Source organism: Lissotriton helveticus, chromosome 5_1, assembly GCF_964261635.1.
Source record: "Lissotriton helveticus chromosome 5_1, aLisHel1.1, whole genome shotgun sequence".
Lineage (NCBI taxonomy): Eukaryota > Metazoa > Chordata > Amphibia > Caudata > Salamandridae > Lissotriton > Lissotriton helveticus.
Window position 1 is genome coordinate 1960468526 of NC_136065.1, and position 25373 is coordinate 1960493898.

The following is a 25373-nucleotide window of genomic DNA, read 5'->3' on the forward strand; positions in this document are numbered from 1 at the left end:
CTGTCAGGAGATTAGTCATGATGGCCACCATAGGGAGCTCGAGGTGGAGCGCCTCGGCTGCCCTACGCAACACCACAGAATATGTACCACCCTTCTCCGTAGCCACGTTAGAAGGAGACAGTGTGCCAGGTTCTGGAGTAAAATCCAGGTCACCTGCATCCTCCAAATCCTCTTCCCAGTCTGGGTCTAACTCGCACTGGGCTGCGAGAGGGTCCTCAGACCCCTCCTAGTCCTGCCAGTCCTCCCACACCTGCCGGGCAGGCAGAAAAGAGGGAGGTGGATAGAGAAAGGGATAGACATTCCCTATTGGCGTCGGGATCGGCGTTGATCGACACCTGTCCAGCGCTGTCTTCACATCAGGGTGAAAGCCGGGGACGGAGTCTGCCAGGAAGTCGGCAAATGCCGGCGGCAGTGCTGTCGACGCCGGTCGTACAAGGCCAAACTACATCGGCTGTGATCCATGCATGGATCCATGGGGGTCTCTAGGCTTCGAGACCGGAGTCGTCGACTATGTCGGGGCCGGAGCCAGCAACGAAGAGGAACGAGGAACCCCAGTCGGACTCGCGGGGCCCGAAGGCATGCCAGCAGGGCCCCATGAGCCAAAAAAGCGGGCCATGACTGACAGAAAATCTTGTAACTGGGTCAGAGTCGCCGATAGACCCGGGAAGGGCGGGTAGGCCGTCGGCAACTGTGTAGGCTCTGCTGGAGGTGGCGAAGAGCGACAACGTTTTTTCGACTCCGAGTATGAAGACTGTGTCGAACGAAGGTGATGGCGGCTCCGCGACCGGTCCCTCGACCTCCCACGGGACCTTGAACGGCACAGAGCTGACTCTCGGACCTCCAGCAACTTTGGTAACCGCTCCCGCAAAGTTTTCAGAGCCAGGGCCCGGCATTCGGGGCACGATTCAGAGTCTTGGTCTTGCCCCAGGCAGTAGGGACACTCACCGTGCGGGTCCGTCACTGACATTGTGCGGGGGTAAGCCGAGCAAGACTTAAAACCGGGCATCCCTATACACAAGGAGTCAAAGAGTAAAAAAACTGAGATAAAAGTCCCAAAAATAACTCAGTCAAAAATTGACTGAGAGTACCGCTCTCTCGCGGAAAAAGAAAGAACTGACGTCAGCGCGTATGGGCGCGTCTAAGTAGCTCCAGCGATGTCATCTCGGCGACTACGACGCCAACATCGTACGTGGAGCCGCACAACGACGCCTACGCACACGCATGGGTACTGCTGACAAAAACTTTCCGGATCCAGTCGGACGCCATGGGGTAATACTAAGGTAAGGAGTCTATCACTAACGCGTTTCTTTCAGATTTACCCATCAGTTTCATCCCCAAGTCCAGGTCAGGTCCTGCACAGTATTCATTCTGTATCGGTTTCAATACCTCAGGAATAACTGACATGGTTGGGGTACTCTGTATTCTAATGTATATTGCAGCAAACATTGTTCCCCAAGTCGTACAATCCTCAATTGAGGGAACCATTCCTATTGGCAAGCAGATTGTTAACATTCTGTGTGTTTTCTGCAGATCCGTACCAGGAAATACTGTTTCCAGCTGTGCTATTTTGTGGGCAATCCAGAATGGTACTTGATCCCTTCTTGATGGGAACACCTCCATTATTGCTTTTAGTGATGGTTGACTAATTATTGGTGTGGGCTGGGTCTGGATTATTCCAGGTGGAACAGCTCTCGCAGGCTGTAATGTGATGTAATGTGAGTGTTCGCATGACGAACTGGACATTATGTCTGTATAGCCGGACTATTTCTTTGTATAGTGTACGCACTTTCTTTACAGGGAGTGTGTCTATCTCAGGATGTGGAGTGTAAGCCGCTAAGACCGGCCATGTCGCTCCTCTTATGCTGAGCGAACTGAGTCTTACGACTGAAGTTGTGTGTTTTAGGGAGCCTTTAAACCTGTAAACCAGTATTTCTGTTGCTGGTAAGTTAACAGGACTTCAATGTCCTCACATGGGATGTATTCATCTGGTGGATCCACTTCAATGTATTCATGAAATAAGTGTAACTGTGGATCTGAAGGTGGGAATTTTACCCAGGAATAGAGTACCTCTGATCCGAACATCTCGTGTGCCTCAATCACAAAGGTAAAAGACACATAATTGATGGACAAAATGCAGAACAAATCAAAACATTCACCCCCACTCAAGAGATCTGGGTTAAATCCATCATTCTTTTGCTCACCATGCCACCCCAGTTTAGACCTCTCCATATGCAAATCAGTCTTGACCCTGTGCCTCATGGGAACAGTCCAGCAAGAACTGCCAAGCCAGGTCCTCCCTGGACCAGAAACAAGCATCCTATGACTGGTTTCGGGGTTTTACCCCTCTTCAGCCAGGATAGCTTGATTCCAGTGGCACAGTGAGCCTAGAACCCACGTCTGGGCATACCTGGCGCACTTAAGGCGAGAAAGCAAAAGACACATAATTGATGGACGGAATGCATAACAAATCAAAACATTCCCCCCCCAGTATACAAAGGTAACAAACCTGTTGCAGGTTACCCATGTTCTAATAACTTTAGTGTTACTGCCTGTCTGCAGTTACTGAAATGTTAAGAGCATTAGCAAATTCGTCTCCTTCTTCACCTCCACCGCCACTTGCGATTTCAGTCATTTTGGAATAAGAAGAAAGTAAACTGAAAATGTGAGTAGGATTCTCTGAGAAAGCACGACTGAACTACTCAGATTTTACTGTTAATATAAGAACAGAACCAACGTTGGCGGCACCATGTCGTGTCGTCCTAGGACCCCCCAGGACCTGTGCATTTTGGATGACCTAAACTGAGGGCTTGGTATGCAGACAGACTCTGGACACCCCCACAGGATGAGTCAGCCTTTAGACCTGCTAGCTCTACTGTGACACTACCACCCCTCTGTACTAAACAGTGTGGTATGTAGTTTCTGGCAACCACTAAACATGACAGGTATTGCGAAAACAATACGGTATCTTTCGCTCAGTCACTTGTGCTTGCTTTTCTCAGAATACATAGAATGACGATTGGAACGATTTCAATAGTTATTTATTGGTCAAGCGCCAGTCTAGTATGAAACATATTAGCTGCGACAATCAAAAGACAGGAGCAGACAAATGTAATCGCTAGTACCAATATCGTGAAAAGTGGATACATTTCTACAATAGTGCTCAAAAGATGAATAAACGCATATTACATAAAACAATAGCATTGCCGCTCCTATGATGCATAGCCTACCTAACCATGCTTAGCCTAGAGGTGTAGGTAAAGCATGTATGTGAAAGTGCTAGGATATGTCCTAATGGAACTTAATGGAGCCAAGAATTCCCCAGGGAAGTGCTAACTCCTCACCTGATAGTTCTGAATGAAGGACCCCGTCTCTGCGTCGAGGATGCCACCCAGCAAAGGGATGTCAGGTCTCTGCTTGTCGTGGGATCAGCTGGCAGAGCCTCGTCTCAGCTAGGAAGGAAATTCTCCTCTGTCTGTCTAAGTGAGGGTCTTTTATACTAAAGTGGTCACTCTGGGGTTTTTCTAGAGTAAGTATTTTAAAGCATTCGCTAATCTCCTGCTAATCTTTTTCTAAACAAATATGATCTTGCACTGCTGGCTGTTTACCATGAATGAAAAAAGTGGTGACACTTGTACAGAATAAATCTACGATGCTTGGGGACATGTTTGTGTACATCAGGTACAGGTATTAAGATATGGTACCAAGAGCATGATGTCAGAGAGACAGAAGTGAGCTACTGGGTAAAAGGTCCCCTGAGTAAGACCGTTATGTTGTGGGGATGGGACGCAATGCATGTTATCGGTATGTACATGATAGAACTAACCTAAAGGATATGACACCAAGTGGATAATTTGGAGGGGAGCCTGGATTCACCTGGTCATCCACCACCATCAACAGCCCAATCTGAGGGCCAGCTGTCAGCAGTCAGAAAATCTTAGACCCGAAGGGACCCTACCTGTCCATTATTCTTCAGACCCTGCTCACTCAAAGAACAGAGGCCCAAGAATATTACTTGCAAGCTAAAGCCGATAGTAGAGAGATTAAGCAGATACTTCCGGATGTGACCGCCAAGGTTGCCTCACTGTCTTCGGATGTCTTGAAATTGCAATAACGGGTCACAGTATCAGAAGAGGTCAACACCTCAGTTGTCATCTATTAAAACACAAGAAACTTAGATGGCGCTTCTACAGACAAAAGTTGAGGACCGCCACAACCACATCTCCGTCCACCTGAGAGACCTGCACTGGCTCCCCGTCAGCAAGAGGATCACTTTCAGACTCCTCACCCACGACCTGGGCCCCAAGTACCTCAACAACCGCCTCACCTTCTACACGCCCACCCGCCAGCTGCGATCGACCAGCCTCGCCCTCGCCACCGTACCACGCATTCGCAGAGCCACCGCCGGAGGAAGATCCTTCTCCTACCTGGCGGCCAAGACATGGAACTCCCTCCCCATCCACCTACGGCTGACCCAGGACCATCTCTCCTTCAGGAAGCAACTCAAGACCTGGCTTTTCGAGCAGTAACGGACCCCTCCCCCCCAGCGCCTTGAGACCCTCCTGGGTGAGTAGCGCGCTATATAAATTTGCTTGATTGATTGAGAACCCACAGAGCCGGAACAATACGTGGGGCTTTGGCATAAATGAGGGAAGGGAGGGCTTGTATCCTAGGGCGTTTATGGTCAGCATGTTTCAAAAGGCATTTTCAGAGCTGGCCGACAGGGATACGGACTCACAGGTGCAGCAGGCTCATCGCCTACCATCTTTCTTAGCACAGGGTGCTCCCTCGCCCAATTCTGGTGTTCATCTGCAACTTCTTACTACAACAGGCCATTTATATAAAGGCTCACCCCACCACCCCTGTTAAAATCGACTTGATTTCCTTATTCGTGAGACCAGATCTGTGTAAGGCTACAATGGAAAGAAGGTGAAAGCTTCACCAGTTAATTTGTAGTGTGTTTTATCTAGGGACCTGAATCGATATTTCTATTTTATACCCTTGTCCGGTTATAATCAATAATATCCATACAACGGCATAAAAACCCTATTCATAATTCAGTCGTAGCACATGCTGTCACATTAAGCAAGCCTACTCCTCCAGCCCCCTAGAAAGCACACAGAGTTCTCTAAACAAACAAAGCCTCCAGCAACCTGGGAAATCCCCATTTCCCACCGTTGACCGTTCTGCTCCCTGCGGACACGGACGCTCCCCACGCTGCTCCCTGACCCGCCTTGCCTCTCAGCTGAGTATCGTTTCGCAGCTCCGCTGCTTGCTTTAGCCACTTGCACATTGTTGCTTGATAGTGCCTGACTCACTCATCTGCATAGCGCTATTGTTGGTATCTGTGCGCATTTGTAATTACTGCTTTGGAATGGCTTGATCTTTTCAGCGCCGCTCTGCAGCTTGCCCCGGCCGCTGCTACCTGCCTGGCATCGCATTTCATTTGCCGCTTTTCTGCGCTGTGTGTCACAGAGGACGCGGTCGATTTCGGCAGGCTTAGTCCAGCTGATCGATCCCGTAAGGCCACCGGCCATTTTGTTGTTGTGTTGTTGTTTATCGCCCTGCCCTAGTCCACACCCCGCTCCCGCCTTCCCAGCTGACCCGCCCTCGCCCCTCCCCCCTCACCACCTTTTATGACAGGAATATCCACGCGCAGCGTCTACGCGCAGCGACCGCGCCCAATCCGCGCCGAAGGTGCGCCAAAGGTAAGCCCGTCTACGCCCGTCCGCGCCTGGACCGCGCCCAGCGCCAGACCCCCTGCCCCTCGCGCTGCCCAGCCCCCCCGCATTACCTACGATGCCGCCACCCTCCTAGCCCTTAACCCCGGCCGCTCCTCCAACTGCGTCCAAGCCGCTCCTGGACACACCCATGGACCTTTCTCTTGCTACTCCTGCAAATTCATCGGCACCGACAACTTCTCCGCTACGACCACACCACAGATTCCCGACCCCAACCACCTACAATGCATCCTTCTCAACACCCGATCGGTCCACAGGCACGCCATTGACCTATGGAATCTACTAGACACCATCTCTCCAGACGTCGCCTTCCTAACAGAAACATGGATGAACGCTTCCTCCGCCCCAGACATCACCATTGCCATCCCAGAAGACTATAAGATCACACGCAAGGACCGTACCGGCCACACAGGAGGAGGAATCGCTATCGTCCATAAAAAATCTATCCGCATCTCAACCAGCTCCGACGCCAACCTCGCCAACTCCGAACACCTTCACTTCCAGATTCACATCGACCCCAAGACCACACTCAGAGGCACCCTCCTATACAGACCACCAGGACCCCGCGCAAAATTCAGTGAAGACATCACGGACTTCATCACTCCACACGCGCTCCCCTCCAAAGAATACATCCTTCTGGGAGACCTCAACTTTCACCTCGAAAAGAACAACGACCGCAACACCACCACCCTCTTGGACAACCTCGCCAACCTCGGACTTAAACAACTGGTCACTTCCCCCACACACTCGACCCCATCTTCTCCTCCAGCAAACATGTCTCCTTCAGCCATACTATGGATCTCCTCTGGACTGACCACAGCTGCGTTCACTTCACCTACAACAAGCCGAAACACATCAACCACCTCCAACCAACTCTACAAAGAAATTGGAACAAAATCACCATCGACCAGATCTCCTCATCGCTCCTTCTAAACACCCCTGCCCACTCTTCTAACCCAGACCAAGCCGCCGCCAACCTCACCCTATGGCTATCCAACACCGCCGACACCTTAGCACCACTGAAAAAACGTCAAAGCAAACCTGGCAGCAAGAAGGCCTCATGGTTCAACGATGATCTTAAGAAGTCCAAGAAACTCTGCCGCTCCCTTGAAAAGGCCTGGAAAAAGGACCCAACCACCAGCACCAAGGACGCCTTCAAAAACGCCACCCGCATACACCACCAACTAATCCGAAAGGCCAAGAAAACAGCATTCAAGGATCGACTAGACAACAACGCCCACAACAGCAAGGAACTTTTCAACATCGTCAAGGAATTTACCAATCCCTCAGCCAACTCCAACGACATCACCCCCTCTCAAGCCCTCTGCGACTCCCTAGCATCATTCTTCCACAACAAAATTGCAGACATCCACAACAGCTTTGACAACCAACCCGGAGACCAACCCACCCAACCATACGATGAACATTCTCCCCCCCTGAACACCCTTAACGACTGGAACCCAATCTCCACGGAGGACACCATCCGCCTGATGAACTCCATCCACTCAGGATCCCCCACAGACCCATGTCCTCACCACATCTTCAACAAAGCAGACTCCATCATAGCACCACACCTCCGAGACGTCATCAACTGCTCCTTCAACTCCGCAACCTTCCCGGAAAGCTGGAAACACGCCGAACTCAACGCCCTCCTGAAAAAACCCACAGCGGACCCCACCGAACTCAAAAATTACCGCCCCATATCACTCCTCCCTTTCCCGGCCAAAGTCATCGAGAAAGCCGTCAACAACCAGCTCACCGCTTTCCTCGAAGCCAACAAATCCCTCGACTCCTCACAATCTGGCTTCCGAGCAAAACACAGCACTGAGACCGCCCTCATCGCAGCAACTGACGACATTCGAACTCTACTGGACAATGGAGACACAGTCGCCCTCATCCTCCTCGACCTCTCCGCTGCCTTCGACACAGTCTGCCATAGCACCCTTCTACAACGCCTCAGAAACATCGGAATACAAGGAAAAGCACTTGATTGGATCACCTCGTTCCTCACCGGAAGAACCCAGAAAGTCCGCCTTCCACCATTCAAGTCCGAGGCCTCTGAAGTCATCTGTGGAGTACCACAAGGATCCTCACTCAGTCCCACCCTCTTCAACGTATACATGAGCCCCCTCGCGGCCATCGCACGCCAACACAACCTCAACATCATCTCTTACGCAGATGACACTCAACTGATCCTTTCTCTCACCAATGACCCCAACACCGCCAAAACTAACCTACACGAAGGAATGAAAGAAGTTGCCGAATGGATGAAACACAGCCGTCTGAAACTGAATTCAGATAAAACTGAAGTCCTCATCTTAGGTACATCCCCCTCTGCATGGGACGACTCTTGGTGGCCGGAAGCCCTTGGAAATGCACCCATTCCGACAGACCACGCACGGAACCTAGGCGTTATCCTGGATTCCTCACTTTCAATGAACAGACAAGTCAGCGCCGTATCCTCATCCTGCTTCAACATTCTTCGCATGCTCAAAAAAACATTTCGTTGGATCCCCACCGAGACCAGAAAAACAGTCACCCATGCTCTGATCACGAGCCGACTGGACTACGGTAACACCCTCTACGCAGGAACTACCGCTAAACTCCAGAAGAAACTCCAACGAATCCAAAACGCCTCAGCCAGGATCATATTAGACATCCCGCGTAACGAACACATCTCTGGTCACCTGAGAGACCTCCACTGGCTACCCGTCAACAAGAGGATCACTTTCCGACTGCTAACCCACGCTCACAAATCACTCTACGACATCGGACCAGAATGCCTCAACTCACGACTGTCCTTCTACACCCCCTCCCGCCAACTGCGCTCTTCCAACCAAGCCCTCGCCACTGTACCTCGCATCAACAAGACAACCATGGGAGGCAGATCCTTCTCATACCTGGCTGCTAAAACATGGAACTCACTCCCCACTTACCTTCGCCTTACCCAGAACCACCTAGCATTCAGAAAGCAACTTAAAACGTGGATATTTGACAAATAATCCTCTTCCCCTCCCTAAGCGCCTTGAGACCCTCTGGGTATGTAGTGCGCTATATAAATTCTATGACTTGACTTGACTTGACCATTGCTATTGTTTTGATTTCGTCCTAGAACTCCATTAAAGCACTGTAAGAACGGCCAGTTCTTAGTGACATCTTTATTGACGTCTTATGTCCAGCCTTACGTCAAACCCACGGTGGTAATCCTGGAGCAGAGCAGCTATCTACTTCCGAAGAGCCCAGCTGATGCGAGAGCCCACGGACGCTGCCCCTCCCTTTTGACGCGCTGAGAAATACGCTGTCTTTTCTCCTGCCGAGAAAATCCAGCTCCGGCGTTTCCAGCCTACCCCTGCGGGTGACTGGGATATCGAGTCCTGAGAGAGAGATACCAGCCCTCCTGCCTACTATTACCCAGGTACTGAGCTGACTAAACCCTTACAGAGAATTCTTGAGTCAGATTCTTGGCAAAACAAACTTAACTTAAACTGCTACTTACTTACTCCTTCCCACGTATTAGGCTTAGGTCAGGTACACCGGGGTAGGCATAGTTAGAAGCACCAGTTGAGTACGATTAGTCAATGTATATATGTATGTATATAATTTTATCTATTTTAAAGTATCATATGGCTAAGAAACCATATCAATGCTTTTAAAGTATTATTTTATAATCCTGCTTTTACTGTACGCACTTTACTTTACTATAAGTATTGCAATTGTAGCAATTCATTTCTCTTGTATGAGGAAGGAGACTGCTCAATAAATAATACCTTTTATTGAAAACGCCCGTCTCTCGTTTCTCTGCAATCTGGTGAAACTAAGTACGCACCTTTGACTGAGTGAAATAGCTGTCTTTTGTTTTCACACGACTCTAGAGATATACTCTTAATCAGGTAGAGCAAAGTTGTCATGTTTTATGGTTGTCAGAAGCTAATCCCTTCTTGTCTATCCAGGGAGGTTAAACTCCTCCTCGCTTATTCGAGAAAGTTTCTAGTGACCTCTGAGCTAGCTGACAAAAACTTAAGTCTAATATAGTCAGTAGAGACCTAGTTAACCTCAGTCCTACGTCTACACTGCTGAATATATTATTCCAATGCGCAGGGCCTATTGGGACTATAGGAACTACACTACAAATTGACCGTCTCAAGGCATTATGCTTGCAAGTCTTTCTCCAGGAACCAGTCCAGCTGAAGATATTGAAAGATGGACATTAGCAATTTTTTTATACAATCAATCAGGGATTTGCAGAGCGCACTACTTACCCGGGAGGGTCTCACGGCGCTGGGGGGGATGCTGCTACTGCTCGAATAGCCATTGATTTCCTTATTCGTGAGACCAGATCGGTGTAAGGCTACAATGGAAAGAAGGTGAAAGCTTCACCAGTTAATTGACCCTCTCAAGGCAGTATGCTTGCAAGTCTTTCTCCAGGAACCAGTCCAGCTGAAGATATTGAAAGATGGACATTAGCAATTTTTTTATAGAATCAATCAGGGATTTGTAGAGCGCACTACTTACCGGGTAGGGTCTCACGGCGCTGGGGGTTTGGGGGGTATGCTGCTACTGCTCAAATAGCCAGGTCTTGAGTAGTCTCCTGAAGGTTAGTAGGTCTTCGGTCTGCCGTAGGAGGATGGGGAGGGTGTTCCAGGTCGTGGCGGTGAGGTAGGAGAACGATAATGCTGGAGGTCGCTCTTCGGATGTGGGGGACGGTAGCGAGGGCGCGGTCGGCGGAGCGGAGCTGGTGGTTCGGGGTGTAGAAGGTGAGTCGTCTGTTGAGGTATGCTGGTCCGGTGTCATGGAGTGCTTTGTGTGCGTGGGTGAGGAGTTTGATGGTGATCCTCTTGTTGACGGGCATCCAGTGCAGTTCTCACAGGTGGGGTGTGATGTGGGATGTCAAGGATCAGGCAGGGAGAGGCGTTCTGTATGCGTTGCATTTGTTTCAGCATTTTGCCCGGGGTTCATGCGTATTGGGTGTTTCCATAGTCCAGCCTGCTGCTGACGTGGGCCTGGGTGACCGTTCTTCTTGTAACAGTGGGGATCCACCTGTAGATCTTGCAGAGCATGCGGAGGGTGTTGAAGCAGGAGGATAAGACAGCGTTGACTTGCTTGGTCATGGAGAGCGTTGAGTCGAGGGTGAACCCCAGGTTGCGTGCATGGTCGGTGTTGCTCCCAGGGCGTTCGGCCACCAGGAGTCGTCCCAGGCTGAGGTGGTGGAGCCGAGGATGGGGACCTCCGTTTTGTCCAAGTTTAGTTTCAGATGGCTGTTCTTCATCCATTCGGCGACGGCTTTCATTACTTTGTGGAGGTTGGTTTTGGAGGTGAGGGGGTCCTTGGTGAGGGAGAGGATTAGCTGTGTGTCGTCGGCGTAGGAGATGATGTTGAGGTCGTGCAGTCTGGCGACGTGGGCGAGCGGGGACATGTAGATGTTGAACAGAGTCGGGCTGAGGGATGATCCTTGGGGTAAGCCGCAGATGATCTTGGAGGCTTCGGAGTGGAAAGGGGGAGGCGGACGCTCTGGGTTCTGCCAGAAATGAAGGAGGTGGTCTATTCCAGAGCCTTGTCTCAGATCCCTGCGTTGTAGAGGCGTGTGCATAGGGTGCGGTGGCAGACCGTGTCGAAGGCGGCTGATAGGTCCAGGAGGATGAGTGCCGCGGTTTTGCCGTTTTTCAGCAGGGCCCTGATGTCGTCTGTGGCAGCGATGAGGGCAGTTTCGGTGCTGTGGTTGCCGCGGAACCCGGACTGGGACGGGTCCAGGATGTTGTTCTCGAGGTAGCGGGTCAGCTGTTTGTTAACGGTTTTCTTGATGACCTTTGCTGGGAAAGGGAGCAGGGAGATGGGCCGAAAGTTCTTGAGGTCCCTCGGATCTGCCTTGGGTTTCTTGAGCAAGGCGTTGATTTTGGCGTGCTTCCAGCTCTCCGGGAAGGTTGCTGTCTCGAGGGAAATGTTAATGGCCTTGCGGAGATGGGGTGCAATGGTGGTGTTGGCTTTGTTGAAGATGTGGTGTGGGCATGGGTCTGACGGTGAGCCGGAGTGGGTGGTGTTCATGATCTTGATGGTGTTGTTTTTGTTGATGTTGGTCCAGGTGAGCAGTGGGTTGCTGTGGGTGGTGGCCGTGGAGTTTGAGGTGACGTTGGCTGTCTGGTTGTCGAAGCTGTCGTGGATGTCTGAGATCTTGTGATGGAAGAAGGTGGCGAGGGAGTTGCACAGGTCTTGCGATGGAGGGATGTCGTTGGTATTGAAGCTGGGGTTGGAGAGTTCCTTCACGATGTTGAAGAGCCCTTTGCTGTTGTGAGCGTTGTTGTCGAGGTGGTCCTTGAAGGAGGTCCTATTGGCGGATCTGATGAGGTGATGGTGTTGGCGCATGGCGTTCTTGTGAGCTGCTTAGTTCTCGGGTGTCTGTTCGCAGTGCCATTTCGGCAGGTTTGTTGGAGGTATGGAGGTCCGCGGAGAACCAGCTGGCATTCTTGTTGGTGCGTCTGTTGGAGGTTTTCTTGATCAGGGCAGGAGTGTTGGCGCAGTTGTTGATCCAAAGCTTGAGGTTGCTGGCGGTGGCGCCGGGGTCTTGGGTGGGCTTCCGGCGAAGGCGGTGTTTAGCTGGTCATCGGTGATTTTGCTCCAGCTGCAGCGGGGGATCTGCTCGGTGCGGTGATGCGTGGTGGGTTTCCAGAAGGTGAAGTGGATGCAGCGATGGTTCATCCAGTGGAATTCGGTGGCGTGGCTGAAGGTTATGTTATGTTATGTTATGTTATTAAGCTTTTGTATAGCGTACAGCTACTCACAGGGAGTGTCCCGACGCTTTCCACCATCAACTCATAATGAAATAACACAACACAGCTAAAAACAGACAACAGAACAAGACAAAAACAGTAGGCAGTTAAAACAAACTAAGAGTTAAAAAGCCAAGTCTTCAGGCCCCTCCTAAACTGGAGCAGGTTGGCAGTACTCCGAAGAGAAAATGGAAGCAAATTCCAAAGCTGGGGGGCTCTGCAGCCAAAAGACCGCCCTCCCGCACGGGCCTTCCTCACCCGTGGAACCACCGCTTTACAAAGAGCTTCCGAGCGGAGGGAACGAGCTGGACGATAAAAAGTCAGTCTCCGCTGCAGATATCCCGCTCCCGATCCATGCAGAGCTTTATGCATCAGGGTCAAGGATTTAAATTGGATCCGCTTCCTAATGGGGAGCCAGTGAAGCGTCTGGAGCAGCCCGGAAGCTCGAGCTCGTCTCCCTAAGCCAAAGATCGCCCGGGCAGCAGAGTTCTGCACCACCTGAAGGCGCTGGACCAGATAATCGGGAAGGCCGAGAAAAAGAGCATTGGCGTAATCTAGCCTCGAACCGACCAGAGCCTGCACAGTAATCCTCCTGTGCTCCTCAGATAAGAGGCAAAAATTTGCAGAGCATTTTCAGTAATCCGTAGCAGGTGCCGGCCAGGCCAAGAATGTGAATTCGGAGCGACAGCTGATTGTCTAGCTTGACGCCCAAATTTTTGGCCACCACGGAGGACTGTGCGGGAGGACTCATGTCGGACGGCCACCAATGCTGCCACTCCGGATCGGCAACGCAACCAAAAAATAAAATCTCGGACTTGCCCGAGTTGGCCCTCAGACCGTTCCGCTGGAACCAGTCGAAGACCAGCGCAAGGCAGTCCCGGATTCTCTCTCCCACAAACTCTTGATCTTTCCCGCATGTGAAGAGGAGTTGCGTGTCGTCGGCATAGGAGACGATCTGGGCCCCATACGCCTCCACCAAGGCCGCCAGAGGGGACATAAAGATGTTAAATAATGTGGGGCTCAACACAGAACCCTGTGGAACCCCAACTCCCAATGGCGGCATCTCGGCGGAGCTCTGGGAAACCCAGACCATCTGGCGGCGGCCTTCCAGGAAAGAAGTAAACCACCTGAGCACCGTCCCCCTCAGGCCGATGTCATAAAGCCTAGTTAGAAGCGCCTTATGGGGGACGGTGTCGAAAGCCGCCAAAAGATCTAACATGACCAGCATGGCCCTGCCGCCGGCATCCAGAGTCTCCCTGATGATCTCAGTCACCTCTATCAAAGCTGTTTCCGTGCTAAAATTAGGACGGAAGCCCAATTGAGATGGATGGAGCAGATTATTGGCTTCCAAAAAACTAGACAGAACACCGTGGGCATGTTTTTCCGTCAGCTTCGCTAGTGCTGGTAACAGCGAGATTGGCCTGTAGTTCGCCAAAACTTCGGTGTCAAGGCCCGGTTTTTTTAGGAGGGGGATCACCATCGCTCTTTTCCAAGAGCTGGGGACCCGTCCCTCCCTCAGGGAGGCATTAAGGATGGAGTTGACCAAAGGGTTCACCACTGCCGCCATCCCGGCCAAAAATTTGGAAGGGCAGGGGTCAAGTGGCGAGCCAGATTTAAGGTTGGCCAACAACGTATGAGAGGCCTCACTGGAAACAGTAGGGAAGTCGGACAGCACTGCCGCAGAAATCTGCGGCAGTCTACAGTCCACCCTCGCACCGCTGCCTCCATCTGGTTCCTCCACGAAGGTGGCCTGAATGGCCTTGATCTTATTTGTGAAGAAACCAGCGAGATCGCATGCCCAAGCATCCGCCGAAGCTGGTGGGGGCGGATGGGAGCTGGGGATCGTAAACTCCTTCACAATAGTAAAGATCTCCTTACAGGAGTTCGCAGATGCCTCTATCCTCCTAGCCAGATAAACCCTCTTGGCACCGAGAATGTCCCGATGGTAAGCCTTCAACACCGCCTTGTAGGCAAGTTTAGCCTCCCCATCGTACATAAGGCGCCAGGCCCTCTCGGCCACCTTGCACTGCCTACGAGCCACACGGAGCGCCTCCGTAAACCACGGGGCAGAGTGCCGAACCACCGTGGACCGGGGGACAACCTTGGGGGCAAGATCATCCAGCCGATCGGTAAGCCAACGCTGCAGAGTCTCCGTGTCGCTATCCAGGTCACCCGAGAGAAGACAAGGGTGCTCCAGCAGCGCCTGCTCGAGCAAGTCGGGAGTTACTCTATGAAGCGCTCTCGAGGCCGGTCTGAGCGAGGTAGGCGCTCTGTAATCCGGACGCGCACATTCCAGCACCAAAAAACTAATCAACCGATGATCAGTCCAGAGCATCTGCAGGGTAGCAACCTCCATAAGTGGAACAGATGAAAACACCTGATCCAGGGTGTGCCCCTTCTCATGTGTTGGCCCTGACACGCATGGAATAAGACCAAGCGGAGATGTAACATCCAGCAGTTTGGCCGCATCAGGGTCATCCGCCACATCCAGGTGGAAATTGAAGTCACCGGCCACAATGCAGTGCTGGGTGGACAACGCCAACTCAGAGACGACAGTCTGTAGATCCTCCAAAAAGGAACCCACAGGACCTGGTGGTCTATAGACCAGCAACCCCTTCAGGGCCTGACCCGGGGACAATCTGATCATAAAAGCAAGCGACTCGGCATTCCCAATAGGGTTCAAGGGAAGCACTGAGCAGGAGACGCTCTTTTTCACCACAACCGCTACTCCCCCTCCCCTACCCTTCGCTCTGTCCTGACGGAAGATGTTATATTCCGGCGGGATGGCAGAGAAGACGTCCGGATGGGAAGCCTCTCCGAGCCAGGTTTCCGTCAGTAGCAGGCACAGGGGATTTTCCCTGACCAAAAGGTCGTGAATGTGCAGGGCATGACGACCTACCGACCTTGTGTTCAGCAGCATACAAAGATGCCTCGCATCAGCAGTTGCCTGGCGGGAAACTGTAGCACAAGACAAGGCAGGTGTCCAGCCGCAGGACGGGCAGCAACGTTTGCCCCTAAACCGCCCCGGGAAAACGGAGCGGCAAGAGCTAGAATGGCCCCGCATGTCCCGCAGTGACGCAGAAGAATAGCAAATCATCGCAGCCAGAGTAGTGCCGGTCAAGGTCCCCCGCCGCCCCGACGCCTCCGGGACGCTGACGGGCGCAGACGGGCAGGACTCCGGCACGACTCAGGCACAGCGAGGGCACAGCGAGGGCGTCAACCTGCGCGTCACGCTGCGCGTATGAGAGCGACTTTAAATAGGCTCTCACGTCACCCTGCGCGCGCGAAGTCCGCTCTAAGATGGCGGCCGCCGCAGGATGAAGTCCCCCAACCCAAAATGGCGCCGAGAAAGATCCCCTGAGCCCGGACCCACCAAAGTGGTGGTGATTGGAGGCACAAAGTGCACTTTTAAATGCAGTGAGGGGGCAGGAGGCGAGCGCTAAGGCAACACGAAGCCACAATTTAAAAAACAAGGGTAAGTCCCAAAATTAAAACACAAACCCAAATCAAACACGAGAAGGTTTTAAAACACAGCGCTAGTGCAGCGCGAGTTAAGCTAGGTGGTAGGTGACGTGGGGAATTGCGGAGATCAGGTCAAGTTTGTGGCCGGCAGATTGGGTGGGCGTTGTGAGGAGCTGTCTGAGTCCGAGGTTGGCGATCAGAGTGGTGGAGTTGTTGTTGTTGTTCTCGAGGTGGAAGTTCAGATCTCCGAGGCGGATGTAGTCCTTGGAGGCGAAGGCGTGCATGCTGACGAACTGAGGCCGAGGTCTGGGGGTCTTTATATCAGAGTTCCTCTGAGGGTGGTTTTGGGTTCAGTGTGGATCTGGAAGTGCAGGTGTTCGGCAGTGCTGAGGGTGTCGTCGGAGTTGGACGAGACCTTAGGGTGGACTTGTGGATGATGGCAATTCCACCTCCTACTCCGTTGGTGCAGTCTCTAAGGGTGATCTAGTTGCTGTCGGAGATGGCTATGGCGATGTCGGGTGCCAAGGAGTTGTTCATCCAAGTCCCTGTCAGGAAGGCTACGTCTGGGGAGGATGTGTCAAGCAGGTCCCAAAGTTCGACTGCGTGTTTGCGTGCGGAGCGGGTGTTCAGTAGTGTGCATCTAAGGTGGTTGCGTGCTGTCCTGGTTGGTGGTTTGGACACTGGTGAAGCTGCAGCTTCGGCAGGAGAAGGGTCCTTTGGTGCGCTTTGGGGTGGCCAGGAAGCAGGCGTGCGGTCGTCCGGTGTTGAGGGTGTTGGTGTCATAGAGGTGTCGGGTGACGTGGCGTTCGCGGGGGCCAAGGGGTCTGGTGATGATCGCGGTCCAGGCACGGACGGGCGCAGACGGGCAGGACTCCGGCACGACTCAGGCACAGCGAGGGCACAGCGAGGGCGTCAACCTGCGCGTCACGCTGCGCGTATGAGAGCGACTTTAAATAGGCTCTCACGTCACCCTGCGCGCGCGAAGTCCGCTCTAAGATGGCGGCCGCCGCAGGATGAAGTCCCCCAACCCAAAATGGCGCCGAGAAAGATCCCCTGAGCCCGGACCCACCAAAGTGGTGGTGATTGGAGGCACAAAGTGCACTTTTAAATGCAGTGAGGGGGCAGGAGGCGAGCGCTAAGGCAACACGAAGCCACAATTTAAAAAACAAGGGTAAGTCCCAAAATTAAAACACAAACCCAAATCAAACACGAGAAGGTTTTAAAACACAGCGCTAGTGCAGCGCGAGTTAAGCTAGGTGGTAGGTGACGTGGGGAATTGCGGAGATCAGGTCAAGTTTGTGGCCGGCAGATTGGGTGGGCGTTGTGAGGAGCTGTCTGAGTCCGAGGTTGGCGATCAGAGTGGTGGAGTTGTTGTTGTTGTTGTTCTCGAGGTGGAAGTTCAGGTCTCCGAGGCGGATGTAGTCCTTGGAGGCGAAGGCGTGCATGCTGACGAACTGAGGCCGAGGTCTGGGGGTCTTTATATCAGAGTTCCTCTGAGGGTGGTTTTGGGTTCAGTGTGGATCTGGAAGTGCAGGTGTTCGGCAGTGCTGAGGGTGTCGTCGGAGTTGGACGAGACCTTAGGGTGGACTTGTGGATGATGGCAATTCCACCTCCTACTCCGTTGGTGCAGTCTCTAAGGGTGATCTAGTTGCTGTCGGAGATGGCTATGGCGATGTCGGGTGCCAAGGAGTTGTTCATCCAAGTCCCTGTCAGGAAGGCTACGTCTGGGGAGGATGTGTCAAGCAGGTCCCAAAGTTCGACTGCGTGTTTGCGTGCGGAGCGGGTGTTCAGTAGTGTGCATCTAAGGTGGTTGCGTGCTGTCCTGGTTGGTGGTTTGGACACTGGTGAAGCTGCAGCTTCGGCAGGAGAAGGGTCCTTTGGTGCGCTTTGGGGTGGCCAGGAAGCAGGCGTGCGGTCGTCCGGTGTTGAGGGTGTTGGTGTCATAGAGGTGTCGGGTGACGTGGCGTTCGCGGGGGCCAAGGGGTCTGGTGATGATCGCGGTCCAGGCACGGACGGGCGCAGACGAGCTTGCGTTAGGCGCACCAGCGGCGCGCCGGCGCAGTGGCCGCCATATAAGGAGAGGTGGGAGGGAGGAGCAGCTCGGAGCGGGCGGCAAATAGGCGAGCAGGGGGGCGGGCCGCAGGGGACGCAGCAGCGGGAAAAACAAGGTAGTAGAGCGGGTGGGGGGAATACAGAAGTCAAAGGGCACAATAGCAAGACAACAGTACAAAATGAAAGGAAAAAATGAGACAATACAACACTAAAAAGCAAAATTACAGCAGGGCTACCAGGGGAAAACAGAAGGCAAAGGACACAATAACAGAGCAGAAGTACGAAAGGGCAGAGCGAGTGCAAGAGCAGCAGCCTTGAACTTGCAACAGCGGCAGCAGCAGGCTCAGGGACAACGACGTGGGGAGCGACCTGCCTGAGAGCAGGGTCAAGGGTCGCTATACAGAGACAGAGCCTAAGCAAGCTCTCTTCAGATGGCAATATAAAGCAGGGCAGGGGTATGATTCCCTCTCATAGGCACAGAAGGAGGTGGGATTGGTGTTTTTTAGATTAATTCTCTGCTACCTTATTAGTTTTTCTGTGGGGGGGTAGGTTGTGATGGGGGTTTAAATAGCCAGATGGCCTATGGGAGTATACACATAGATTGAATGTTGCGAGGAAACAGATTTAATGGGATATGGCTCGGTTAAGATTATCTAATGGTTTATTTGAAATTTATGTGCTGGAACATGGCAGGGCTTATTCAAGCTAGGAAGCTGCATTCAATCTGTCAAGAACTCAAGGTATTTCAGCCACATGTACTTGGCCTAACAGAGATTCCTCTCGTTTATAAGAACAGATCAATGTTGAATCAATTAGGATTCAATGTATTAGTATGTACTTCTGAGAAAGCCTCAATTCGAGTGGTCGAAAAATTGAAATATAAGAATGCAGCTGTCACTTTCTTACTCACGTTAGCTGATGCCAAAGGTAGATGGGCGATAGCACAATCGTTGATCTTGGGAAGAAAAATCTCGATATGTGTGGTTTATGGTCCTAACACTGTCAATCCTGATATGTTTTACTATTTTAGTGCTGAACTACTTAGTTGAACCGACGATTTGCAAGTTATGGGGGATTTCAATTGTATTTTGAACCACAATATCGATACCACTAATCGGAAAACTCAGGCGAGAACAGGTAGGACCCGAGTGGCCATCCTTGACCTTATGCAAATTCATCAACTACGGCCATAAAAGCACATCAAATGTTACTAACACATTTGGTACAAAACAAAAACAAAAACAAAAAGTAGCGAATATTATACTAAAATACCATCATAAAACCAAGAGTGCAGATGCAAATTGTACAGACTTTGAAATTCAGCATTAACTGCACTCCCTCTTGTCAATTCTCAATAATAAAATAGTGCAAGTAATATTCAACAATGAATATATATTTTACATCACGATGAAGACAATTGCAATATCCCTTATTATCAGTTAATACATATTAAAATTCTAACTTTGACTGATGGCCCGAGGGCGTATTTTAAGAGAACACAGTAAAAACGTTTGAGATATGGAACATTTAAAAGAAGTAAATAAACAAAACAACCCAAAAGAGAGGAAGTTTGCGAGACAATATTCAAGCTATGACATTATGCAAGCATGGCATAACAGCATATTTAAAGCACATTGAATTAAGGGTTTTCTATGTTCTTTTTCTTTAAGATGCCCCTACGAATGCACCACATCGAAATTAGAAACCTGGAGATAGCGAACTCGAATAATGAATCCGTTTCGTGTTTAAGGAGCCTAAAGGCCTCGATGTTATGTCTAATCCCCAGATTTCTACAGAGCTGAAGCACCCACTTGGACCTTGGCCTTCTATAGGCAGGGCAAAACATGAAGATCTGTTTCTTCATCTGTATCACACCCTGGGCAATCTAGTTTGAGTGCTCCTTGCCATTTGTTAGTGAATGCTCGGAACGTGCACCGCGTGTCTGAATTAAAGGAAGAGTTTCTTTAAAAGTATTGTTTGTATGCTGTCAAGTGCCAGCTCCAGCTTGTATTACTGTTTGACATCCAGGAACCTGGAGGTCAAGCTACTGGAATTGGTACTCTGGCATAGTTGAGCCAGTTTGTGTTGTCTGTGGGAGGTGAGTAAAGCCTTTTTGGGGATTGTGGGGCAGGTCTCTTCAGGTGTTAGCCACATGTTTGCTCTCCCCAATACCTGGCAGGAGTTCCTAATATGGACTAGCCATGGTAGGTTCCCTGCACCCAGAAGGGTCATGACGTCCTTCAATTCCTCCCTGTAGTTGACTAACTCTGGTGTACTCCAGAGACGACGCCAATATAGAAGTGTCCGAGAGGCAACTACATCGGCTATGGGGCCAATCCCCAGGTTCATTCTAAGTGCTGTTAGTGGAGTACTCTTGGGGATGCCGAACAATTGCCCTAAAAATAGATACTGTGTCATGGATAGCAAATTTGATGGACAATGGCCCCAGAGTTCTGCTCCATATAAAGAAGCTCCCCTAGCCTGTATTTTGTATATTTCTGCTGCTGGGCCTATCACTCTCTGAGAGCAATATGTATGTATTTTTAAAATGCTCTCTGTAGACTAAGTCAGTTTTAAGTTAGCTTTCTTTACTTGTGTCCCTCAATCCATCTTGTCATTAAGTGTGAGCCCCAAGTAATCAAAAACGGACACCCTCTCTAGGGCCCTGCCTTCTAATTGAGGATGTGGGCAATTGGTGGTATTAGCATGGAAGACCATATATTTTGTTTTTTGGAGGTTTATCTCCAGGCCCCTCTTCTTGCAGAAAACACTACAATCTTCGAGTACCCGCTGCATACCCATAGGTGTTTTAAAGAGTAGCAGCGTGTCGTCTGCAAACATAAGTGCTGTAATTTTGCGGTACTCCAACCTCCATGCATCTACGTCTTTCCCTGCTAGTAAAGTTTAGATTAAGCCATTTAAAAAGAGGGAGAATAGTGTTGGGGCTAGAACGCATCCCTGTCTCACCCCTTTCTCTACGGGAAAGGGGGCAGTCAGTTCACCTTTTTTGCTATATCTTATTCTCGTATAGTTGTCTTGGTGCAGACGTTTCAGCTGATGACAATGATAATCTGGTACTCCCAAATCGAGGAGTATGCCCCATAGCTGATCTCGCTGCACCATATTAAATGCGGATTTAAGATCCACAAATGTGAGATAGAGGCTGCCACTCTCTAAAACCACAATTTTCCAATGGATCAATTGCAATCTAAAGATCTGGTCAATATATTGGCCCTGAATCCGACCTGTAAAGGTGTTAGTATGTTATTTTCTTCTATCCAGCATTGCAGACAGCCCAGAAGTACACGGGCAAACATTTTTTGGGTAACATCTATAAGGCTTATTGGGTGATAGTTTGCTGGATTGAGTGGTGTACCTTTTTTTATAAATGGGAATAATGTCTGCCCCTGCCCAGGTCGGGGCCGCTCCATACCTTGTAGGTTGGCATTGAATAATGACCATAAATATGGTACCCAAACTGCTAGATCAGATCGAAATAAGTCACCAGGGATCCTATCTAGCCCAGGTGCCTTGGCTGGGAGTAAGTTGCCCAAGGCCACTGTAATCTCCTTCATTGTGCAGGGAGGAGCGTTCGAATTTGGGGGGTTTACTAATGCTTCACTGAGGTCTTCAGCTCCTTCAGCAACCTCGAATATAAGATTTTAAAGTGGGAGCTCCAAACTTCTTCCCCTAAATTTGGTCCGATGGCCGACTGGCCTTCAGATTTCCCTGTCTTAACTAGGTTCCAAAATACTTGCATATCATGGTTATCTAGGGCTATTTTAGTAGCTTTTCATTTGTCTATTTCCCAGCTGGTTTTTGCTCTAGCTGTGATTTTTTTATATTGGGCCCTGGCTTCTTTTATTCGTGGTTTATCATTCTTTTTAATACAAGCTAATAGGGCCTGCTTGGCTTCCCTGCATGATTTATTGTACCATGGAAGCATGGGTTTAGAATTCTGCCTGGTCTTATCGCTATTGTGAAAAAAAGGTGTTAATGTGGAGAGCAAGTCCTGGTGGGTTTTTTCCTTCGCGAATTGCGATGCAAAGCCCCAACTATTTGCAGACGGTGGAAAAACAGTCTCTGGAAAGGGGGCAATTTGTTGAAACAAAGTAGCAACTTTAGGGTGGGGTGTGGGGATGTGCTTTGATGGTCCTTGGGCGTGGGGAGGGCTATTTCTAGGGCCAGCGGGTTGTGGTCACTTTCATGTCGGGAATTGACCATAAAACCTCTAGTCTTATGCCATAGTTGGACATCTACCAGGATGTAATCTATGATGGATGTCTGTCCTGGCTTATTAAGAAAACAAGTTACTTACCTGTAACTACAGTTATCCAGTATTGGTATCTTTCATAGATTCACATGCCTGAATCATTCCCCGTCGACGAGGCGGGAGTCCCACGGTAAAAAATATATACAATAGCAGTGACTACACATTGTTTGTAGTAGGCTGGAAAGGACTATAGGCCCAAAACTTAGCAGCCTATCTACCTCATTATGTAAAAAGAACTGAAACTGTAGCCTCAGCCAATCAGCTGTCCTCACCCTCTAGAACCTTCCCAGCTCAGGCAGTTCTCCTCAGATTTTCCCAGCACAAGTGAGAAGTAGTATCCATAACAAAGAAACTGCCCTTCCGGGGAGGAGGGTGGGTGCATGTGAATCTATGAAAGATACCAATACTGGATAACTGTAGTTACAGGTAAGTAACTTGTTTTCTTATCCAGTATTGGGGTATCTTTCATAGATTCACACACCTGAATCAGAATAGCAAGCAGTAATACCATGTCTGTCGGTAGTGGAAGGTGGGAGACAAAGAAAATGCACATATTCCCACACAACCTGGAAGGTTATAGAGCACGAACACGTTTCATAACATATGCATAAAAAACCTTCATATAATACAGTGTAAAATAAGACAGCTTTGAAAAATAGTATAACACTATAGACTTGTGCTAATAAACTCTCAGTTGCATCCATTATTTGTTAACAGAGGCTTGAGAATGCAAACATTCAAAGTTAAAACATGAGTTATAAGAACTAAAGAGACATGCATAGTAAGGTTCATACGTGAATATGTAAGTCTCATACACATCCAATATACATTCTAGAGTATATATAAATATAACATGTTAAAATCGCATAACCTTTTGCATATCATGAATAATGACAAGCATAGATAATATTTAAAAAACCAAAGGGTCACCGAAACTGGTATTAACGAAAAGAGGTAGCGTAGGACAACTTGCCCAGCTGCCGAACGCTCTTGACATGCAGACTGAAGGCAGTAATGTCTCGTGAACGTGTGGACATTTTCCCATGTCACAGCCCCATATAACTTCTGGAATTACTCCAGCCAATAAAGCTGCAAACGTTGATACTGCTCTAGTCGGAGAGAGCTTCGACTTTCCTCTGCAAAGGTTTGTTAGCCTTGTCATGGCAGAAAAGATGCTAATCATCTGGCTATTCTTGCCTTTGTTACAGCCGTTCTAAGAGTTGCTTGACCATAAGCCACGAACAGCTGGCTGGATCATCTAATATCCTTAGTTTTCTACAGTTAGAATTTTTAAAACAGCGTTAAACATCCAGTGAGCGTATTGCTCTTTCAGCTGGAGCAGATGGATCCGGAAAGAATGTCTTTAATCTTACCGGTTCGTTAAAGTGAAATTGTGTTGGTACCCTAGGAATGGACCAATGTACACTTCATTAACTGCGCTAGCAATGCTCAGTTCCCATTCTGGAAGGATGCTCGCACTGGAGAGAAGGCTCGGAAAAGACCTTTCATAAACTGTTTGGCATGTGACAAAGAGCAGAAAAAAGGAAATCTTAACATTTCCTAAATCTGGAAAGAGCATCAAGACACATTTAGACCGACGAAAAACGAATCCCAGACTTGGCTAGAAGAGCAGATAATGGAGAACTTGTTCTGCAGTAACTGTAATTGAGTGAATAGCATTCTCCTCACACCAACCGCAATATCGCTTCCATTTGAGGCGATAAGCCTTGATTGTGCCCTGGGCACGAGATTTTCCCAATATTTCACAACAGTTCTTTGAAATGTTGATGCCCTTTGAAATGTTGATGCCCTTAAACTCTAACAAATGATGAGCTGTACGTGCAAGTGCAGTGCCTGTGGGTCCGGACGAACCACTTGGCCTCCGTCCCCTGACTTGCCTGGAAACAATAGCAGAAGTTCTGAGAACCAATATTGGCCACCGGGGTGCAATCTGAAGTACACGGTAACCTTCCAGCTTCATTCTACAGAACACCTTCGGAATCAATGGTATTGGGGGAAGAAGCGTACGCACAAATCCCAGACCATTGCATGGACAGGGCATTCCCTCTTGATCCCTGTTGAGGGAACCTGCTGGCATAATATCGGCCGTCCTTGTTCTCTCAGAATGCAAATAGATCCCGTTCCGGCTTAACCCAAACTTGGAACACTGGGTTCACCTGACCCTTTTACGGCTTCCACTCGTGACAATCCGACTGAGACATGCTCAGAGCATTGAGCGGGGACGCAATGTCGCTCTTGTGCAACCAGGCGCTTAATAAATGTTTTTTATTATTATTATTATTATTGTGAAGAGCCTTGTCGTGTTCAGCTCTCAAAACATCTTGTGAAATGTGACACCTTCTCACAATTCCTAAACCTCCTGCGAGAGTGTAGCTGAATTAGTTCCTCATTGTTTATTGATATAATACACGCTGATGGTATTGTCGGCCTGGACTAGCTCAGGAGGAATGTTTGGGGGGACCGAACAGCGTTGTGGAGCTCAAGCCTGTTGATTTGCTGTTGTCTTTGAGACCATTTACTTTGAATTCTGCAATTCCTGCCGATGCCCTCCGCATCCTTCCATAGAGGCATCAGTCATTAAAACTAACCCTGGAAGGGTTTGCAGGAACGTGAGACCCTGGGTTATATTCCCTGTCTGCGACCAGCAATGTACAGAATTTATCATGCACGGCGTAACCTTGATGGTGTCTTCGAACGAACCCATTGTTTTTTGGTCCATAGACTGTAGTCCTTCCTGAGAAGATCTCATTTTGAGTCATGCTAAGGGTATGAGACGTATCGCTGAAGAGCACATCCTCAGGAACAAAGCAAATATTTGAACTGAAACTGACCCTTGAAGTTAACCTTGCCAATTTGTGAAAACGCAACTGGCGGTCGTGTGACAAGAATGCTTTGTTCTGGATGGTGTGTAACCCTGCTCCGCGAAAATACATTTACTCGGAGAGGACTTAACAGCAATGTGCTGACGTAGAGAATCAGCCCCAGAGAAAAGACGAGATGGGTACATCTACCGTGGCAATCTTGGTTTCGTGTTCTGAAGGACCTCTGAACAGCCAATCGTCTAGA

General features: G+C 49.8%; 1 protein-coding gene across 8 annotated transcripts in view; it reads right to left on the reverse strand.

Annotated features, from left to right (window-relative positions):
* Positions 1-25373, reverse strand: part of FBXO47 (F-box protein 47) — a 1641665-nt gene that overhangs the window by 1268322 nt on the left and 347970 nt on the right. The window lies entirely within an intron of this gene.